The following is a 22,790-nucleotide window of genomic DNA, read 5'->3' on the forward strand; positions in this document are numbered from 1 at the left end:
TGATCTCAGGGTCCTGGGATCGAGTCCCGCATCGGGCTCTCTGCTCAGCAGGAGCCTGCTTCCTCCTCTCTCTCTCTCTGCCTACTTGTGATCTCTCTCTGTAAAATAAATAAATAAAATCTTTAAAAAAAATAAATAAATAAAATGAGGAAACTGAGGAATGGAGATTAAGCAGCTTGTCTCAGTATTAGTTAGTAACAAAGTGTCCAACTGGGTCTAGAGTTTGTGCTCTTGTTTTTATACTGCATTTATGCTCTTAATCATTGTACTATGCTATATCAGGACTTTTTTGAATAAAACAATAGTAATTAAGCCAATAAGGTCCCATTTCATCATAGAAAAAGGAAATAGAATAAAGATCAGGAACAGACCCATATATAGAAAATTAACATATGATACTTAGGTATTTTGAATCAGTAGCAAAAATAAAAATAAATTTCCAGTTCACACCTAAATCAAATTGTATTTCAGATGGACCAAATGTGTCAAATGTATAGAAATGTAAATATATCACAAAATGCAAGTTCTAGGAGAAAATATTGGAATTTTTTATAATGTTGGCATTTCCTTCTAGGCATATGAAGCACAGTATCTATTTTTAAAAAGATTTGTACTTTTAGCTAAATATACAGTAAAAACTTCTATATGGAAAACAACACACTATAATCTAAGTGGAAAGAAAAACTATACTCTGAGAAAATATTGCAAATATATGATAAACAAAGAGACAGAAACCATAATATATAAAGAGCTTCTATAAACCAACAAGGGAAAGAAACCCAAACTACACATAAGGATGGAGAAAGAAAAAAAATTCAAATGCAAATTCACAAAAAAATAAATGCAAATAGCTAGTAAACCTGTAAATAGATGCACAATCATATCAAAAGCAAATTTTAAAAAAAGGGATATCATTTTTAAAGAAAAATATTAGCAAATATTAAAATGTCTGAAAATATGGCAGATGAAAAACTCTAAGATCCTGTTGGCATACTGGCAATACGGTAAATGGCAAGCTTTTCAGAGAGAATATTGGCAGCAGCTATTTCAATAGGAATTGCATATTCCCTTTGTTCTAGTAATTAAAGGGGATAATTATCAGGTTTCCAATGTTCAAGTGCATAGAACGAATCCACGTTTCCCTCCTGGGTCAAGTTTCTGCACCTCAGCCTGGTTTGCGAGGCCTTCCAAGGTCTGGGTCCATCTACACACTCAATGCCACTCCTGCACACCAACCGGCCACCCCCAAGCCTGACAGATACCAAATAACACCACCTCCCCTATGTCTTTGCTTATGGGGCTCTATCTCCAAGGCCCCTCCCTTTTGGCTTCCACCTGTCCCCACCCGTTTGAAGGCCAAGCCTGAGCTCCATCTCCTTCATGGAATCAGGTCCTTAACACAGCCTCTGACACCCACTAAGGGCTCAATAAGTGCAAGCTTTTGTTACTTTAATATTATAAATCCTTTGACATCTACTCTCTTAGATGACACCTTAACTCTTTGGGGTATATTTTCTTTACAGCGAGGTTGGAATTTTCTGGAAGACCAGAAATACTTTGGGCTTCCCATGTAAAGGCAGTATAGTTTATAGGGGTTTAGTAGAAGACGGACCTGGGTGTGACCTTGATTTGCCATTTTCTGCCCAGGTTTCAAATTATTCCACCTGTATGCACCAGCCAATAATACATTTTAAATTGATTGTTACTATAATGATTATGGTGGCTTACCATAATCTGCATCATATTTGCCCCACCCCATCAAGGCCACAATTGAATCAAACCTATGGAAAACAGTCAGGAAGCTCTCCTTGTAAGTTGCTTAGTTAGAGGTCCAAATTGTCGTGTGTTCTATCAAATACTTTCTAAGTGACACTTTGTGCGTGTGCATGTGTGTATGTGCATTCATTCATTCATTCATTCATTCAATTATCTAAGAAGAACTCCTCTGAGTTCGCTTGTAAGCGAGCAAGTAATTATTCTTGGTTTAGAGCTAGCCAAGAATCAATCTTGACCTGGTTGCTAGGAAACACTGTCTTTGGAGCAGAAGTTAAGAATCAATTTCCCCATGCTTTAAAGAACTTATATTTAAGTAAATGACTTTCTCAGAAATATTGATTCATTCCAAAAGCATTTAAATAATAGAGAAAACAAGAGGATTTTTATGTGAAAGCTGCATCTTGACAGCAAAGTAGACATGTGCTTAAGAAAATGTATTTACACATATAATCCACATCTTAGTTCAGAGAGAAAATAGACTTTAATGTAGTAATAGGACTATTTATGCAATGAACTCTCATGGGCTGTTGCATAAATAATGATTCCTGAACTATATGAATGTTTTTATGTGAAAAGTGCCTTTGTGAACTTTCATAAAAATTTGGTTTTGTGATTACATCAAAGGCTGAATTCCTATTAACAAATGAAGCTTTGTGAAGACATGAAGACATTTTCTAATAGAAACATCGTAATTAGAAGCACATTTTCTTAATAGCCATGTTTAGAAGATGCTTGCGCCTCCTCATGGCCTCGATGTCTTGCAAGGATTCTCTTGGTCAGCAACTGGCTTCACCAGCAATTCTCGGACCTCAGTGAGCCCTGCTCCAGGGAGGGCTGCCAGCCAGCCTGTGAAATATTTCTGCAAGAACTTTTGGCTGCCTTAACTGCCTAAAGCAAATGTTTGTTTGCTGTAGTACGTGAATCAAATGCTTTTGTGTGAAAACACTTGCTAGAGAAACAAATGTTTGTTTTGGTAATCGACATTTGGACTGTTGGAACATTACCACTTAAGATATTGGTTTGAGAAATATACATTTAATTTGGAAAGCACCAGTGAGGATCAAGCATGTGACACAAATCCAGGCTGTAAGGAAATGAGGTTGAAATTGGACCCCAATATTTCACTTCCCCTTGTCAGATCTGACTAAGAAAATGGCGCCTTGTTTGACATGTTGCTGTGTAATGTTACTGAGCAACAGCATAAAGGAAAAAAGTGATTTACTTCCTTTCAGAAGTGTATGACTTATAAATTATCAAAGATAGCAGCAAGAGTGTATTTATCTAGTATTAATATTTAAGTGCCATCTTTCTATTGAATGTACCACATGCTCTATATTAATCTTTTAGATTAGACTTAGTACAAAGTGATGTTTCCTAAATGGAAGATTTCTCCTTACAGTTCACTTTTGATTATCCATGCTAACTGGCAGCAGGAAAGGTACAGATACTCCAAAACAGCAGGTGATACAGAAATAAGCTTTGGCTTCAGAGAGCATTAAATTTTTTAGTAGCAGAAAGAAACTAATTACATTTTAAGGGAGAGACATGTTCAGAAGGCAGTTTAATGGCAAGAGGGTAGTTTTGACTTTAAATATATTTGGTCACAGAAAATCCATAAATAGAAAGTCAAATGATAGGATACGGAGCTCTAGTCTAAATACTAGAGTAAAAAAAATTTTAATTAAATATTTAATTTACTTCCCATACATTTTAAAGCGTATTTTTAGTTCTGACAAATGCCAGGATTATGTGTAAATGTATTTAATTTTTTTCCCACTATGTTTGAGTTTTTCTCTTTCGTTAAAGGAAACTACAGGACCCAGGTCCATCTGAAAATTTATGAGCTGAAACCTATAATCAAATCACTATGTACTTAATAATAAAATAAAATTATAGTCCACATTCTTTGCTGCTGGCCTTAGTCCTATTTGATCTTTAGCTGAAAAAAAATATATATATTTTTAAATGAAAAAGGAAACTAGTATCAGTTCAGAATAGCCATATAGGATTATTCACTAGAACATTGAGAGACATGACTTTGTATCCTGAATCCAACCATTGCTGTTTCCATTTGTAAATTTCATTCTACCATTGAGAAAGATAAGTGATATAATTCATGTATATTTTAAGTACTTTGAGCTCCCCAGAACTTAATAATTCAAAGTATTACAGTAAATTCCCATTTATTCTGAATCCAAACTACCAGAAAGCTGAAATAATGAGAATTTTTTGTGTGCAATTTATAAAATGGTAATATCCCTGGAGCATTAAAAGATTCTAAATTCTTCTGAACAGTCATAGAATGATTAAATTTTGTTCAGCATAATTTTGTGGTAAGATGTTTGATAGAGTTCTAATTCTTTGAAGATAGTAATTAATCCATGTGTAGCCTATGGTAATTCCTCTTCTTAACTTCAATATAGAAATAGTATCGTTGCATTTCCGGGAAACCTTGGCTTTTTATTTCTAGTCTACTCATGTTCAAAAATGTAGAGCACATCATAAACTTTGCAAAGTTTGATAACAGATCACATATGTCCTACTTTATTAGCTATAAATGATTCATGTGATTTCAAGTTAAGAAACACCCACCCACTCAAGCTAGCCACAGGAAAAGATATTCTTTATTTACTCTGACATTGGCTCTTCTATAGAACCCATGCCTGTGCTCAGGCACAAATGAACCAAGGGCAGGAGGTTTGTGGGAAAACCCTGGGAATGTATATTTTCTCTCTGCCTCCCATCTCTATTCTCTTTATCTGTTTCATTCTCTTCTTGGTCTGCAAACCAGTACCTCCCTCCTCTAGATGGAAAGTTGGGCCCAATGCGGTAACAGACATGTATTACAGGATCAGGCGTTAGAAAGACAGCAGCACTTTTTAGGCCCCACTTGAACATAAGAGAATAAGATGGGTATCTACTCAGTACTCCACTTCTCAACCTTTCTCTCCCCCAGTACACTGATGGGGAGCAGGGGAGGGATCACAGCCTTGGTAAATGATCAAACCCCATGGACAGAGGAAAGGGCAGTCATCAGAGAGGCAGGCTCAATGTGAGCTGGGAGATATCACTAACAATCTCATCTGAAGAATTTTAAGTATCGAGAAACTGTCACATTCATGGTGACAGATACAAGTTTTCTAAAATTCTAATTTTCACTTGAAAGCTTAAATTTTAGCATTGGCAAAAGGTACTGTCAATTGCATGACTGTGGTGACAAGCTGACTTCATTCATTTTTGAGAAAATGTCTGCCAAATAACCAAGTCTAAATAACCATAATTTGTCTGTCAGTTATTCTTTTAAGTAAAAATGTTCCATTAAAAAAAGAGAGAGAGGCTAGTTGGGCTCACAACTCAAGCAACTACACTCCTGAAGACAACCATCATACTTTGATATACAGTGCTCTATACATACTTCTTATTTCATCAGACAGAATATTTAAAAATACATGTAATCAAGGGCCAATATTTTTTTTTAAAAGATTTTATTTACTTATTTGACAGACAGAGATCACAAGTAGGCAGAGGCAGGCAGAGAGAGAGGAGGAAGCAGGTTCCCTGCTGAGCAGACAGCCCGATGTGGGGCTCAATCCCAGGACACTGAGACCATGACCTGAGTGGAAGGCAGAGGCTTTAACCCACTGAACCACCCAGGCACCCCGAGGGCCAATATTTAATGCAAGGAATAATTTTTAACTGATCCATCAAGGGCATTACACAAAATTGTCTTCTTTTTCCCTCCATATGGCAGTTAAAATTCTAATGACTTCTAGCTGGTGTTCCTGCTAAGATGCCAGTTTTATCCATTATTTATTTATTTTTTTTACCATCAATGTAAATGTCAATATAGTGAAGAAGGCAAATTATCTTTTTGGTGTTATTGTAAAAATCATTTTGCTTTTTCATCTTACTGAAAGGATCTCAGAGATACCCCCATTACCTCCATAGCCAGGGATCTGAGGATTACACTGAGATAATCAGTGCTATACACCAACCTGCTAAACATACTTTCATATCAGCTGAAATCATTGAGCAAGAGAAACTTAGTCTTCTGGTATAGTATTTTCCCAGCAATAAGAAAATGTACAACACCACATTTAAAAATTATAAATTATAACATTTTAGTAATCAATTTTGGGGAGAATTTGACTGATAAAACTGGTTGATCAAAACCACAGAAATGATGTGGGTTCAACATAACATCCAGAATAATATTCAAAACAATACATACCATGATTTCGGTTTGATGGATTACTTTCCAGGAACTGAGAAGTTCATGCATGGAGACATGTGATATGACAATTTCTCAAATCAAATAAAATTAAAAATTCAAAGACGTGTTGGAAGTCCTAGCCACAACAATCAGACAGGAAAAAGGAATAAAGGCACCCAGATTGGTAAGGAAGAAGTCAAACTTTTGCTATTTGCAGATGACATGATACTATATATACAAAACCCTAAAGATTTCATCAAAAAACTACTAGAACTGATAAATGAATTCAGTAAGGTCACATGGTACAAAATCAATATAGAGAAATCCATTACATTTCCATACATTAATAATGAAGCAGCAGAAAGAGAAATTCAAAAACCTTCCCATTTATAATTGCACCCAAAACAATAAAATGCCTAGAAATGAATTTAATCAAGGAAATGAAAGAGCTGTACTCTGAAAACTATAAAACATTGATGAAAGAAATTGAAGACGACACAAAGGGAAAAATATTCTACGCTTATGGATTGGAAGAAAAAAAATATTGTTAAAATGTCCACACCACCCAAAACATTCTAAAGATTTTTTTAAAAGATTGTTATTTATTTATTTTAGAAAGAGAATACATGTGCACAAGTTGGTGGGGGGGGGGAGCAGAGAGACAGAAAGAGGCAGAGAATCTAGCAGACTCCATGTGCACATGAAGCCTGATGCAGGCCTTGATCCCATGACCCTGATATTATGACATGAGCCAAAACCAAAAGTCAGACACTTAACTGACTCAGCTACCCAGGTGCCTTGTAATCTGTAGATTTAATGCAATCTCTATCACAATCCCAACAACATTTTCATAGAACTAGAGTAATACTAAAATTTGTGTAGAATCACAGAAGACCCCACACAGCTAAAGAAAATTGAAATAGAAAAACAAAGCTAAAGGTATCACAATTCCTGATTTCAAGTTATACTACAAAGCTGTAGTAACCATAACAGTATGGTACTGGCACAAAAATAGATACATAGGTCAAAGGACCAGAATAAAAAGCACAGAAATAAACCCCAGATTATATGGTCATTTGATCTTTGACAAAGCAGGAAAAAATACCCAATGGGAAAAAGTCTCTTCAACAAATGGTGTTGGGAAAACTGGACAGCTGCATGCAAAGAACCACTTTCTTACACAATATACAAAAATAAACTCAAAATGGATTAAGGATCTAAATGTAACACCTACAACAGAGCACATCAATAATTTCTCTAATGTCAGCCAGACATACATTTTTCTAGATCTGTTTCCTGAGGTAAGGGAAACAAAAGCAAAAATAAACTATTAGGATTTTATCAAAATAAAAAGCTTCTGCACAGAGAAGGAAAAAATCAGCAAAATGGAGAAGATATTTGCAAATGACATATCAGATAAAGGTTAGTACCCAAGATATATAAAGAACTTCTGTAACTCACTACCCAAAAAACAAACAAAACAAAACAAAACAAAATAATTCAGTTTAAAAATAGCCAGAAGACATGAACAGCTATTTATTCAAAGTAGACATCCAGATGGCCAACAGGCATAGGAAAAGATGCTCAACATCACTCATCAGCAGGGAAATGCAAATCAAAACCACAATGAGCTATAACCTCACACCTGTCAGAATGGCTAAAATAAAAAACACAAGAAACAAGTGTTGGTGACGATATAGAGAAAATGAAACCTTATGTGCTGTTTGAAGGAGTGCAGAGTATGGAGTTTCCTCAAAAAATTAAAAATAAGGGGCGCCTGGGTGGCTCAGTGGGTTAGGCCGCTGCCTTCGGCTCAGGTCATGATCTCGGGGTCCTGGGATAGAGTCCCACATCGGGCTCTCTGCTCAGCAGGGGGCCTGCTTCCCTTCCTCTCTCTCTGCCTGGCTCTCTGCCTACTTGTGATCTCTGTCTGTCAAATATATAAGTAAAATTTAAAAAAAAATTAAAAATAAGACTACTGAACGGCCCAGCAATTACACTACTGCATATTTACCCAGAGAATACAAAAACACTAATTCAAAAGGATTTTATTGCAGCATTATTTCCAATAGTTAAATTATGGAAGCAGCCCAAGTGTCCACTGATAGATGAATGGATAAAGAAGATGTGGCATATATAAAATGGAATATTACTCAGCCATCAAAAAGAATGAACTCTTGCCATTTGCAACCACATGGATAGATCTAGACAGTATAATGCTAAGCAAAATAAGTTAGAGAAAGACAAATATATGATGTGATTTCCCTCATATGTGGAATTTAAGAAACAAAAGGAATGAAAAAGGGGAAAAAAGAGACAAACAGACTTTTAACTATAGAGAACAAACAGATAGTTACCAAAGGGAAGCTGGGGGGATGATTAAATAGGTAAAGGGGATTAAGGGTACACTTATCTTGATGAGCATTGAATAATATACAGAACTGTTGAATCAATATATTATATATCTGAAACAAATAAAACACTGTACATTAACTATACTGGAATTAAAATAAAATTAAAATAGAAATAAAAACAACTGTATAAGTAATAAAAACACATTATAAAAATATAATTATAACAAACATTAAAAAAAATTCAAGGAACTCTTTGATGCTAAAGCAACCAAGAACAGGTTTGTGAGTTGAAATAATAACAATAAAAATGAAACAAATTAAATTTTCAAATGAAACAGTTACCATATATAGTACTAAATAAGATCACTAATTTGAATTATTAAGATTCAGAGATCCAGGACTCAGGACAGTGGTTTAGTTTACTAGCTGTGTAACTGTAAGCAAATGTCTGTGAAATTCTTTGGACTGTTTTCAGTTCTGTTGTATTATATGAATAAATGTATTTAAAGTGTTGGACACTATGTAGTACATAGGAGATATCCAAAAATGTTATTTCTGTGAAAGTTTCAAGAGATAGGCATTATAGGGGCACCTGTGTGGCTCAGTCAGTTAAGTGTCTGGCTTCAGCTCAGGTCATGATCCCAGGATCCTGGGATTGAGCCCCTTGTCAGGTTCCCTACTTGGCAGGGTGCCTGCTTCTCCCTCTCCTCCCAGTTTCTGCTCTCTCATTATCTCTCTTTTTCTCTCAAATAAGTAAATTAAAAAAAATTTTTTTTAATGTTAAGCATTATATAGCAGAGAAATCCCATTGCTTACCTAAAAGGATGGTCTTTACTATTCATTCTAAAAAAATCACTAAAACAAGAATTACAAAAGTAACAAGAGTTACAGCTCATAAATCAAAAAGCATAATAAAATGTAATAATAATTGTTATTATAATACTCAACTAATCTAAAATAGGACAAAAAAGAAGGAAGAGTGGAACAATGAACTGATAGAACTAATAGAAAACAAATAGCAAGATGACAGACTTAAACTTTATCATATGGGTGTAACCACATTAAACATAAATTACCTATAACAACCCAATTAAAAAGCAGAGATTGGGGCACCTGGGTGGTTCAGTGTGTTACGCCTCTGCTTTCAGCTCAGGTCATGATCCCAGGGTCCTGGGATCGAGCCCCACATTGGGCTCTCTGCTCAGCAGGGAGCCTGCTTTCCTCTCTCTCTCTGCCTGCCTCTCTGCCTACTTGTGATCTCTGTCTGTCAAATAAATAAAATCTTAAAAAAAAAAAAAAAGCAGAGATTGTCAGACTGGATTAAAAAGTAAGACCTTAACTATATAATGTCTACAAAAAGCACATTTTAAGTATAAAGAACAAATGGTGTTAAATGTACAAGAATGTAAAAGACTAAAAAGAGATGTGTTATGCTAACGTTAATTACAAAAAAAGTCAGAGTGGCTATGTTAATATCAAATGAAGTACATTTCAGAGCAAAAATAGTGACAGGGAGAAAGAAGTTCATTTCACAAAGCTAAAGGGATCAGTTGATCAGAAGGATATGAAAATACTAAACTTTTATGAATCTATTAACAGAATTTCAAAATATATGAGCAAAATGGACAAAAATATGAAGAGGAATAAATAAATCCACAACTACAGTTAGGGATTTCAAGATCTATCTCTCCCTAATTGACTAAAAAGGTAAATAAAAGGTAGAAGACTGGTATATAAAACACTTGAACAACACAATCAACCACTGGATTTAGCTGACATGTATAGAACATTCCATTCAATGACAGAAGAATAGATGTTCTTTTCAAATGTACACATGTGAAACACTAATCAAGAACTACAACATTCTGGGCCACAAAGCAAATCTCAATACATTTAAAAGTATTCAAATTACACAATGTATGTTTCTTGACACAGTGTTATTAATTAGAAACGAATTCCAAAAGGTTATAGAAAATCTCCAAATGTTTAGGAAACTAAATCACACTTTTCTAAATCACTTATGATCAATCAAGACATAAAATAGGAGATTTAAAAGTATTTTGAACTGAATGAAATGAAAATGCATGTCAAAATTTGTAAGATGCTGCTAAAGCTAGGTCTGGAGGGAAATTCATGCAGTAACTGCCTATAAAGAAAATAAAAGCAGTCTAAAATTAGTGAACTCAGTTCCCACCCTAAGAAACCAGAAAATCAAGGGCAAATGAAACTCTAAGTAAGCAGCAGGGAAATAATAGAGAATTAAGTGGAAATCAATTGTCTTAAAAATAAAAATCAATAAGATAAAAGTTGGTTTTTCATGATCAATAAAATTAACAAAGCTCTGGCCAGGCTGATCAGGAAAAAATAAGAGAAGAAACCAATAATCAATATCAGAAATGAGAGAAGTGACATCAATAGAGTCTGCAGTTGTAAAAAGGTAATTAAAGAATATTACAAACAACATTATGTTAATAAATTATAACAACATAGATTGCATGCATTAAATTTTTAGAAGCTCTCTCAAGAAGAAATAGATAACCTGAGTAGCCTTGAATCTATTAAAAGAATTAAATTTTTCAAAGAAACTTTCAAAGGAAAGAAATCCAGGCCCAAATGGTTTTATTAGTGAATTTTATAAAACATGTAAGGAAGAAATAATGCAATTTCCTCCAGAAAGAGAAGACAATGTAATACTTCCTAACTCATTGTTTGAGGTCTCAAATTAATCTATAGATTAAATAGAATCTCAATCAAAATGCTGACAGGGATTTTGCAGAAACTAGCAAGCTGATTCTAAAATTCATTTGGAACTGCAAAGGATCTCAAAAGGTCAAAACAACTTGGAAAAAGAATAAAGCTGTAGGACTAACAATGATTTCAAGACTTATTACAAAGCTGGAGTGTGGCATCAGTGTAAAGACTGAATAGATCAATGGAACAAAATAGCATCCAAATAAAAATGAATTACAAATGCATGGGCTGATTCTCTACAAATGTGCAAAGGCAATTCAGTGGAAAGTTTCAATAAATGGTGCTTGAAAAACAGGATATGCATATAGAAATAATGAACTTTGACTGATATGTCACACCATATACAAAACAAACTATAATGGATCAGAGACCAAATGTGAAACCTAAAAACTATTAAGCGTTTAGAAGAAAATGTAGGAGAAAACCTCAATGTTCTTGGGTTAGGCAGACTTTGTACATATGACACCAAAAATCTGATTCATAAAATTTTTTAGAAACCTGATAAATCAACAGCATCAACATTAAAATCACTGTTCAGAGAATGAAGAAACAAAACACAGTCTGGGAGATGACACTTGCCAACCAAAAAGGTGGGAAAGGGCTGTATCCAGAGTATATGAAGAACTTTCAAAACCTAATAAGAAGAAAACAAACAATTCAGTTTTTTAAAGGAGCAAAACACTTGAACAGATACATCACCAAAGAAGAAACATTGATGGTAAATGAACACATGAAAAGATACTCAACATATTTAACATTAGGAAGATGGAAATTGAAACCTCAGTAAGATACTACTACTTACTCATTGCAACGATTAAAATTGAAAAGATCAGCTGCTACGATATGCATACACTGGAATTGAACAATTAGGTAAATCGATGTGGAGGTGGGAACCAGGTTTCTCCCTATTTGAGTGGGAGGTTACAAATAATCAAGGGGAAGTGACTAGACTGATCTCTGAGGTAATTGTTCTGAGCTCGATATGCAAGTTTAAACTCATGTTGAGCTTGCTATAAATATATGGTTACAGATAGAAATATCTATAGATATGGATACATTCACGTGTTCCCATTTCCTTGCCCTGTCAGCAGAGAGATCTAGAAGCAAGAATACTCAGTAACAATGAGTAAAAGAAACCCAAGTTCTTTGAAGAAACAGCTGATTCTAGGACTAGAGCAGGAAATACACAGATAGTCTGGAGAATTCTGTGGTACCAGAAAGTAAGAAAGCACTCATACAAAAACACAGTGGGGTATGTCATAGAAACACAGGGGCCAAGGAAAAGACACTCACATGGCTGAGGTAGAGTTTGTCAAGTCTTACCACTGTGAAGTTACTCTCTCTCTTCCTCTCCATACTCTTCTCTCCAGAAGAAAGTCACTCTCTGTAGCCTCAACTTAAGGAGTGAAGGGTTATGCTCCATCTCCTGGAGAAGGGAGTATCTGCATAAATTGTGTGTGTGTGTGTGTGTGTGTGTGTACACATATATGTATACATGTAAATATATTTTATATATAAATTGTATGTATACATATACATATATACATATATATGTTTCTGTATAAATATATACACACATATATTATATCACATAAATGAAGATATATTGGAATTCTCTTGCTATTTATTCAATCATTTGTTCATAATGGTATAGATTCATGAATAGTTATTTTATACTTTGCATTATAATCTAATACTACTTGATTTTGTTGTTCATGTGGTTCCAGCTTTGCTGTTGGGACACTTTTTCTGGTGCCACAAGGTGTTCCAGACTCATCTTGTGCTGTCCCTATCTAGCAATAGTGTTAGCCATTTCTACAAGGAACTTTGGTTTCTTTTAGTGTAAAGGGTATTTAGCAAGATCTGGGCACCAAGTATACTCACTGATACTGGTATGTTATGATATCCAGGCCTTCGCAGAGGATAGAACAATGATATAGATATACATTTGTAAGAAAAGGGAGTTAATCGTAATACTTCCAATTTCGATCCAGTGATGAAGGGTATATTCTACTCTTCCCCTTCTCACACTTGTAACCCAACAGTAGAAACCTGACTCCAATTATCTTCAGTATATGTATCATTTGCTCAAGCCTAGAATACATAGAAGATAGTTTCAAAATCGCTGGCCTGACACTGCAATGAAATACATGAATGTAGCTCTTAAAGATAATGAGTTTCCTGTGTGGAACAGAGGCAGTAGAGGGAGGGAGTTGAGTTCAAATTTATCATGTCCAAAATGTTGACTTTGGACCAGTCATGCCGCCTATTCAAGCCTCAATTTCCTCACATATAAAATGGGAATAATGATGCTGCCTACCTCCCTGCATTGTTGTGAGGAGTAAATGGGCCGGAGCTATAACAATATTCAGTACATGGAAGCTAAATGTTTTAGACACATTCTGGGAACCCTCTTTAATATACTGTGTAGAGGGAAAGCAAGGAACAAAATAGGGGGAATCTTAAGGGCTTACTTGTGCCTACACATTATTTTCTAGACCAACTACCAAGGGAACTGTTAGCAGAGGGATAAAACTGAGACTTGCTACCTTGTTCCAGGCATTGTTGTAGGCAGTGGCGATACAGCGGTCAACAGAAACCAATAAAAATCCTTGTTGTCACAGAACTTAACATTCTAGTATGGAAATGCCTTGTGTATCTACTGCTGTTTAATAAATTGTCCCCAAACATGGTATCTTCAAATACAACTTTTTATTTCCTGAGTCAGGAATGCTGAGTGAGGAATTCAGGGCCCAGCCTGGCAGCTCTGTTTCATATAGTGACGGCCATGTCATTCACTTGACTCCATTCTTCTCATGGCTATGATAGGCCAGGAAGGTCGAAAAGACTTCATTTACATGTCTGGAGCCTTGGTACTTACCCCTGTGTGACCTCACATCATTTGGCTAGCTTGCGCTTCCTTTGGGCTTGCTGGTCTGAGGGTAGTTGATCTTCTTACTTGTCCGTTGGCTTCCAAGAGGAAGCACTCCAGACATCAAAGGCAGAAGTGCAGAGGTGAGGGGAAGCAGACTCCATTTCTTGATGGGGGAGTGGCGATGACACTTCAGAAAAGAGCATGTGGGATGGCAGCTAATGTTGTCATCTTTGGAAACAATCTACCTCTGAGAGCAATAACAAAGATCAATCAGCGAAAATGAATTGTAGAAGTGAACTAAAGTCGTAGGAGTTGCGATCAGGATTCATTGAGAAAGTTAGGCTTACATTAAGACTTGAAGGAAATAGAGAAAATTGGGGCAAGAACATTCCAGGCAGAGGAAACAAGAACAAAGGTCCGAGGAGGATATGCTTTGCATATTCAAGACAGCAAAAAAGCTGATTTGTCTGGAGCAGAAGGAGTGAGGGGTCCCAACAGTGGGAGGTGATAAAATCAGAGAGGAAAGATCATGTAGAGTCTTGTAGGTCATTGTAAGAAGTTTGGCTTTTACTCTGAATTAAATGGAGAGCCTTGGTGGTTTCTGAGTAGGGAAGAAATACACATTGTATGTGAAACTGTCTTTTCACGGGATCCCTCTGTCTACTGGACTGAGCACACCACAGGAAGCTAAATAGAAGTAGGCAGACCAGTCAAAAGACGATTGTAATAATTCAGACAAGAGATGATGGTGGCTTGAATGAGGATGGAAACAATGGAGAGGTGATAAGTGGTTGGATCCCTGGACGACAAGATTTACGGATGAATTGGACATAGAGTAGGGAGGAACCAGGGAAGTCAAGGATGATCTCAAGGTTCGTGACCCTTGCAGTTAGGGGCATGGAGTTGGTATTCTCCAGATGAACTGAGAAGATTGGGACCGGGTGAGAAGAGTAGAAGGTCATGTTAAATTTGGAATGATTATTGAACCTCCAAGTGTAGTTATTTAATAAGAAGTGGAAGATGTAATTGATACATGTGCACACTTTTAGATACATAGGAAATTTTTGGAAACATACATTAAAAACAGTTAATAGTGGTTACTTCTGCGTAATGAGAATCTTCAAAAATGGCACTGGGATATAAAAGGACAGACTAATATATGTTTCTGCTGTTTTTAAATTTAATACCCTTCTGTACCATGTATTACACAGATGTATGTAGGTGTTACTGTGTCCTGTATTACTCTGATAACTAGAAAATTACATATAATTTGTGTGGTTGGTGAAATGAATCAAGTCCTCACAAATAAATCTTTATCAGAAAAGCCCACATTGGGCCAGGGTCGTGACAATGTCCTTTCAAGCTCTGACACTGATTTTTATGACTGGGAATTAACTGCTAATTCTTACCTTCACTTCCTCCTCAGAGCTCTGTGAAATTTGGAGTGTGTAAACAGCCTCTCTCATTCACTTGCCTCATCTTGAAAACAGCACCAAGAGCTCTCAGCATTTACCTACCTCACAGGAAATTTGAGGTTGGATGAGATAAGGTGTTCAAATACTTTGAGTTACCACAAAGACAGGTGCTCGTGTAGGCAGGTTATCATGAGTCGTGTAGGCAGGTTATCATGAGTCCTGGAATAGTAAGACATCATAAAAAGAAGCTGTTTCTGTCTTTTGATCACGCAGGCATTTTGATACTCTTGAACTATTACTCTTCATTTTGTCTGCCGTAGAATGAGTGTTTCTCCCCAAACAGTATTCATTTTAGCATTTTTGTTCATGCCTTCTGTCAAACAAGATTTCCACAGCCTTTGATTTTTATCAAGATTTACTTGACTTTATTCTTCAAAGCATTTAATTCAAAGTTCACTCTATCAGTGGGTGGATTAGTTGAGTAACTGAAACATCAGTGTTGAATGCCATAAGAGTTTGTTAAATTATTTCTCTTCACAGGAGATGTACTTACCAAAGTCATGTACTAATGAACAATGAAGTGATTGTCTAAATAGTAGACATCATTAGAAGAAGTTACTGGTACACGGTGAATGGAAAATAATAAACAGTGACAGCTCTGACAAATGTTCATTCAGTGCCTCTTAAGTATTCTTCTAAGGCCATTATCATGTGTCAGGTACTGTATTAGGTGCTATGAATACAAGAAGAAAACACATGTCTTTTCCCTCATGAAGCTTATATTCTGTCAGAGAAATGCCACACTGTGTTTTAAGTTTGGTATCGCCGTTTTAATGAAGTATTTGAGATTTTAGGCAAAGAGGAATTCGGAGGGTGCCGGCTATATCCGTTTCTGCAAATTATGTAGTTGATGACTATTATTTTGAAAAAAAGCACCCTTAGTCCCACAAAGGCAAGGAGAAACCCAGAAAATCACCACCAAGCAGAATCACAAAGTACCGTCAGTGGAAAAAGTTGCAAGTCTCAGGAAAGATGAGCTCTCTTTATATGAAAGACCTTTCTTAGAACTAGAAGTTACAAGAAATCCAGGCTGAATGTTCTAAAAACAACGTAAGATTTAAAAAAAACAAAAACAAAAACAAAAAAACAAAACAAAATTTAAAAAAACAAAATAAAACCAAAAAAACACCCAAACAAAACTTATGTCAAACACAGGCCAGAGATTCACAGATATCATGGTCTCCTTGGACTGGCTCCTGCCTCTGGAAGGTAGTTGAAGTAGATTGCCTTTGAGATTCCTTCGCAGCCTGAAGGAACCTAAATAAGTACAATTGTGGAGTGATATTTTCTCTAGAGAAAGATTTCTCAACAACCAAATACACCCAAGATGCTAAGATTCTATTTATATTTTATAATTATTTAACAGTGATTTCAAACCAGAGATGGAGCTAGAGAAAACAGACGTTGCTAATTACTGAAGAGAGTTAAATAAAAGTGTAGATTTTACCAGATATTCTTTTGCCTTAAGTTCATTAGAAATCCTACTATTCGTGGGCCACATGTCTGTCAGATTTAATTGGTAAACCACTCACTGGCCAACGGTCAGTCCAGGGTCCCCCGCCACCACCAGCATCCCCAGTACTCCAGAAATCTTGCTAACATTGTTCCCCTTGCTTTTGCCAACCTGTTCTAATTAATTTTCCACCCACATTTCTGATTTCAGTGCCAACTTCAGATGACTCTTGCTTCATCTCATAATTGAGCTTGCCATTCCTCGCTTCTATAATTATTCTTAAAAAAGACCTCCATAGTAAAAATAAAAACTCACATTTTTGATTGGCAGCTTCTCCAAGTTGACTGGCACTTAGGTGCTCATCCGAAGCTAAGGAGCGTTTGATTGCAACAGTTCCTCTGGCTCTGATTCAAAAAGTGCTCCTGGCAAAGCCATTGTCTTGCTTTCAAATGTTGGTGGGACAGCAATGAGTGGGTCCGCCGGACATCAGAATTCACGTTAACACTGTTGCGTACGACTGCTGGCTCCCCACCTTGCAGCCACCCCACGGTGGGTTGTCTCCCATGCAGTGTATCAGCTGTTTCTTGTGCTTTGAACAACTTCGGACGTTGGGACGATAAGAATAGTCTTAGCAGCTAACATTTATCGGACACGGACTACTTCCCAGGAACTTTGCAAATAGCTTTATGTGTGGTTGCTCACTGAAACCTTGCAAAGACCTGAAGAAGGTCTTGTCATTACCCTTTTACAGGGTAGTGATAAGCCTGTGGCTTAGTGGATTTACGCTGACTGGCCCAAGGCTGGTGGGGGAAGGCGGCACCCCTCCCTCAGCCCTCCACTGGGTGCCTTCAGCACTGCCGTTGGCCTGGCTGGAGACTGTGTGGTGGAACTCCCTGCGGGAGGGAGGTGGGCCGTCACACCTTCCCTTTCTCTTTTCCGTGCCTGCCTCCCCTTCTAGGGTTGCTCATTCTTGCTTCTTCTTGACATGTGCGTGTGTATCTTATCCTTGTTTTGTCTCACCTCGGGAAATCATCTATAATTCAGCTGAAGCTTCTACCTCACGCATATAGATATTGTGAAGTTCCAAAAATTGTTTTCCTCTCTGATTCTCAGTAAAGTTTTGCTTTAGAACAATGAGAATAATGAGGTAAGCGAGCGATTTACTAGAAACAGGATTGATGAACATTCTCTTGATCTGAGGGGGACAGACGTGGGGACTTTGTGGCCACAGAGGAACAGAGCAGTGATCCTGTTGGTATCCTTCTGTCTCTTTACTGGAATGCGAGTCGGCACAACAAGGAATGTGTCTATCAGCCCACGAGGAAAGGACATGTGTCGTTTAATGAGATATGTTCTCTCCTTAATTTCTGGTTCCAGGAATCCATTCAGGGCTTGTTTAAACCCTTGGGAGAACACGGAAGATTTGGGCGCCCCCTTCCCTCCACCTTATAGAATTAAAAAACAGGAGTACAATACAACCCATTAAGTTTAAATCTTATGTGTCTGCTGGAATTAATACAGTTTCTTTTTTTCTTATTGAAGACTCTGGCCTCGCGTGCACTTGCATGCGTGTGTGTGTGTGTGTGTGTGTGTGTGTGCTGTTGGATTGAGATTGTTTTGTAAACTGAGTAATCCAGTACTGAGCATTCCAAATGTAAGTTTCCAGAAGGCCCCCACAAATTGCGGGAAAAGAGGAGTTAGGCTAAAGCTCATTGGTTTATAAATTGAATGTCTAGCAGCACCTCACTAAGACTCAGGGAATGCATTAGACTAATGGTTTCCAAATTGCTGTGGGAAACCCCAAGGTCCTAGGTAGGACCTAGGTAGGAAGCAGCGTGGGGAGGCCACGTGCTCCTACTCCCTTTCCACTCCACTGTAGTTGCACTGTGACCTCTTTTATTATTAAAAGGCCCACATAAGATTTTGCTTGGAAATGGGGTCCTGCTGCTGAAACAAAAGCAGAGTATTGTATACATATTGTTTTAATGCTGGTTACTGATCAGAAAAGTACTTTTTTTTTTTTTCCGGCACTGGAACTAAACCTCATGTATCAGTCCAACTAATCTATAATCCCCAAGAAACAGAGACTAGCCTTCATCTTCATCTTCCCCTTCCCAGCAGCTGGCAGAGCCCTACATATGATGGGGACTAGCAAAGTGTTGGCTGAAAGCATGTCGTGTTTTCCCAATTACATTAATAATACGAATTATCCACTACTTCTAATGAAGTTCACTGCAGAAAATAAAACAACAGTATTTTCGCTGGTGTTGATCAGGCTTGTGGTACATTTAGTCCAACACTTTCAGGGCTCTCCACTCTAAGCATTTTATTTTAGTAATTGATTTGGGTTGAGATCAATCTAAAATGGAATCATATCTCTGCATTTTTATTGAGTTTCATTTCTTGGGATGCTTTGCAGCACGAAATAGCAAAGGTGTGGAAGTATCCTGGGCACACTATTCTAATTTCCTGAAGAAACTTTGAATGACTCATTTGGGGATGATGTCAGTGTTGCTCTCAGAGCTGACTATTTAAAATGCACTTTTGATATCACAAATTATGAAGGGGAAAAAAAAAGTACAGCTGAATCTCCCCCAGAGGAGAGCAGGAATCATGAACTCCATTCAAAGGGCTTGGTGTGGACGCATGACGTTTGCCCTGGGCCGGTGACTGTTTCCACCCTGCAATCTGTTCATGGCTCTGGGTCACTCTTCACAACCCTCAAGCTCCCCTTTCCTCTTGCCTACTGAAAAGAGAATTTGATAAACTCAGTCATGCTCAGATGTTGCAGGTGGAAGCAATTTAATGTGTCATCTTATCCTAGCAAAGAGTCTAGTAAGGTAAGAAGAATCTAGTCAATGTGGTCACATTAGTGGCCTGGATACATGGAGAAGTTATTTCTCTCCTTAATTTTTTTTTTTTTTTTTTAATCAAGCCGGGGGAGACTTGATCCCCCCAGCACTTTTGTATTGATAAAGCCCGACTCAAAACTAGCCCCTGCCATCCATGGACTTCCCAAGTAGTCGGTGACATATACAGGCTTTTGTTTTTCCTCTGCGTGGGGGAGCAATACCAATACCAACCATCGCCACTCAGGCCCTCGCTGGTCTAACAGAGAGTGGGTCACAGGTGATCAGGATACGCTAGGCCCACACGGCAGAGTTCTTCAGAAACTAAATGGAAGGTAAACACTTCAGCCTGACCTTCAAGGCAGTTCATCTGTCTTCACTCTCTCATCCACTTTATTTCTCTAACCCCCAGCTATGTGCAATTACACCATTTTAGGCACTCGGCATACCCTATATTTTCAAGTTTTTAAAGGCCATCTATTGCTTTGGAAACAAATACCCCTCCCCCCAAAGTTACTGGTTAAAACAATAAGCATTTATTATCTTACTGTAAGTTTTTGTGGGTCAAGAATTTCGGAAGCACTTAACTGGATGGTTCTGGCTTGGAATTTCTCAGGCTGCTCATGCCTGGGATCTGCTCCCGAGGTGGCTCACTCAGAAGGTGGTGCTTGTTGCTGGGAAGAGGGTGCAGTTCGTCTTCAGTGGGGTCTCTTCTAGGACTGTTTTGAGGGTAGCTGCTGGCTTCCCTCAAAGTAAAAGATCTGAGAGAAAGCTTGGAGGTAAGTGTCCTTCTAATGAGCGAACGACATGAGCTGCCGCACAGCATCTCCTCCACCAGTCTGTTAGCTAGGAGTGAATCACTAAGTCTGCATTCAAGGGGAGGGGAATGAGGTTCCACCTTTGAAGAGAAGTGTCAGAGAATTTGTAGATGTATTTTAAACCACCATAATGCTCCTGCCCTACCGTTTGCTCTGTTCTTTCTGCTCAGAATGCCCTTTCCTATATAGGCATGGCCCCAAACGACATGACTTCATAGTTAACAGCATCCCTGGTCTTTTCCCAACAGATCTGAGCAGCACGCTAAACCCCGAGGCATGGCGATCCAAATGGTCTCCAGATACTGCCAAATATTCCATAGTGAACACAAATCACCCCTGGCTTAGAACCACAGTTCTAGATATTAAAAGTTCTGTGAGAAGAGTTTGGAAGCTAGTCCGGCAAAACTTACACTTAATCTTTTTTTGCTATTTCACATTTATTAAAGTCTGGGAGTACATTGAGGAAGTTGAGCACTCACTTTGGATCATGAATGATGATGTTCAAATAGTGTCTCACTCACCATGAGACTTTAGGCAAGTTACTTAATTGTCCCGTGCCTTCAATCGCTCATTCATAAAATGGTGATTGTTATGATACTACCCTGAGGGGATAAAACGAGAGAGAGATCAACTTGGAGTTACTCTAGCTGAATTAGGAGAGGGAGAACCAGAGGCTCACTCTCTTGGCATCACTCTCTCTGTTTGCGACCTCAAAAGCTATCAATTCAGGAGCCTAGGCCTCTATAGATTAGTTCGAGACAAATACCAACAGCCATTCCAGTGGTTTTACTAATAGGAAAGTCGAACAGATGAGTAAATAGCTTGCCCAGGCAACACGGCTATTTAATGGTAAAACGACGACTAGAATCCAATTCCCCCAACTCTTAAACTGAATACTCTTTCTACAAACTCTGCCTACTGTATTGCTGACGTAGACGATTCCTACTTCAGTTTGCCTTATTTTCTTGAACTGGCATTCAAGGTCCTGCACATGGTCCAATATAGCCTACCTTTCCCCTACTGTCAACTATACTTTAGCCAGGCCAATCTTCACCATGTTCTATGGGTTCCTACCCCCAAAATAGGCTCAATGCCTAACTTAATCCATTCTTTTCCACAACTGTCATGACCACATTCCCCCTTAAACTCCTCCAGGAACCTTCTGGATAAACTGGCTTCTATTTTGTTTATTTCTCCTTGATTTGAAAAATCTTCCTATTACAACTTGTTCTCACATTGTCCCAAGATACTCATAGTATATAATTTTGCGTTGCTTAACTCACTTGAGTAGTAAAAATATACAAGGCATTTTGTACTTGTTGAAAAATTGTTTTGCAAAAGTTCTCATACCTCTTAAAATTAGATATTTGTGATATACTGAATACTCTTTTATATCACCTCTTGTTTATGTATTATCTTTTCAATTAATTTCTCAGGTACACTGGTGGTAGATAGGGATTTCTTTAAATGTCTGTGTACAAATACATTACTTTAAGATATGCAGAATGCAAATTCAAGCAGTAATTCACCTTGCTATTCTCTAATATGGTTGATCCTACAAATACATGAACTTTTCAAGAATAAGTATTCTTTATAATTTTCCAAACTGCAATGGTGCCTAACATAGGATTCATACACAATAAGTATTTGGATACAATTTTAGATATTTCTTAAAGTCTGATATTTTCACATTAAAAAAAAAAAAGTGGAGCTGGGTTAAATTTTTTTTTTAAATTTTGTTTATTTGAGAGAAAGAGAGAGAGAGAGAGAGATCACAAGCAGGCAGAGAGGAAGGCAGAGAGAGAGGGGGAAGCAGGCTTCCTGTTGAGCAGAGAGCCCAATACGGGGCTTGATTCCAGGACCCTGAGACCATGATCTGAGCCGAAGGCAGAGACTTAACCCACTGAGCCACCCAGGCACCCCTAAAATTCTTTTAAGAATATATATATATGCATGTGTGTATGTTAGCTAGATCTTCTCATGCCTTTCTTTATACATTTGTTACAATGTTATATATCACACTATAGAAATAAGGTAAAAATTTAAATACCAGGCCCTGGGCTTTATGTTTGTTTCCTGCTTTATCTTATTAAATAATCATGGCTATCCTATGAGGTAAATACTATTTTTACCTTAAAGATAGAAAAACCTTAAGACCCCAAACTTAGATGATGTTTAAAAAAAAAAAAGTCCCAAATCACACAACCGGTCACGCAGAGTTAGAAG

The sequence above is a fragment of the Mustela nigripes genome, chromosome 4, assembly GCF_022355385.1.
Source record: "Mustela nigripes isolate SB6536 chromosome 4, MUSNIG.SB6536, whole genome shotgun sequence".
NCBI lineage: Eukaryota > Metazoa > Chordata > Mammalia > Carnivora > Mustelidae > Mustela > Mustela nigripes.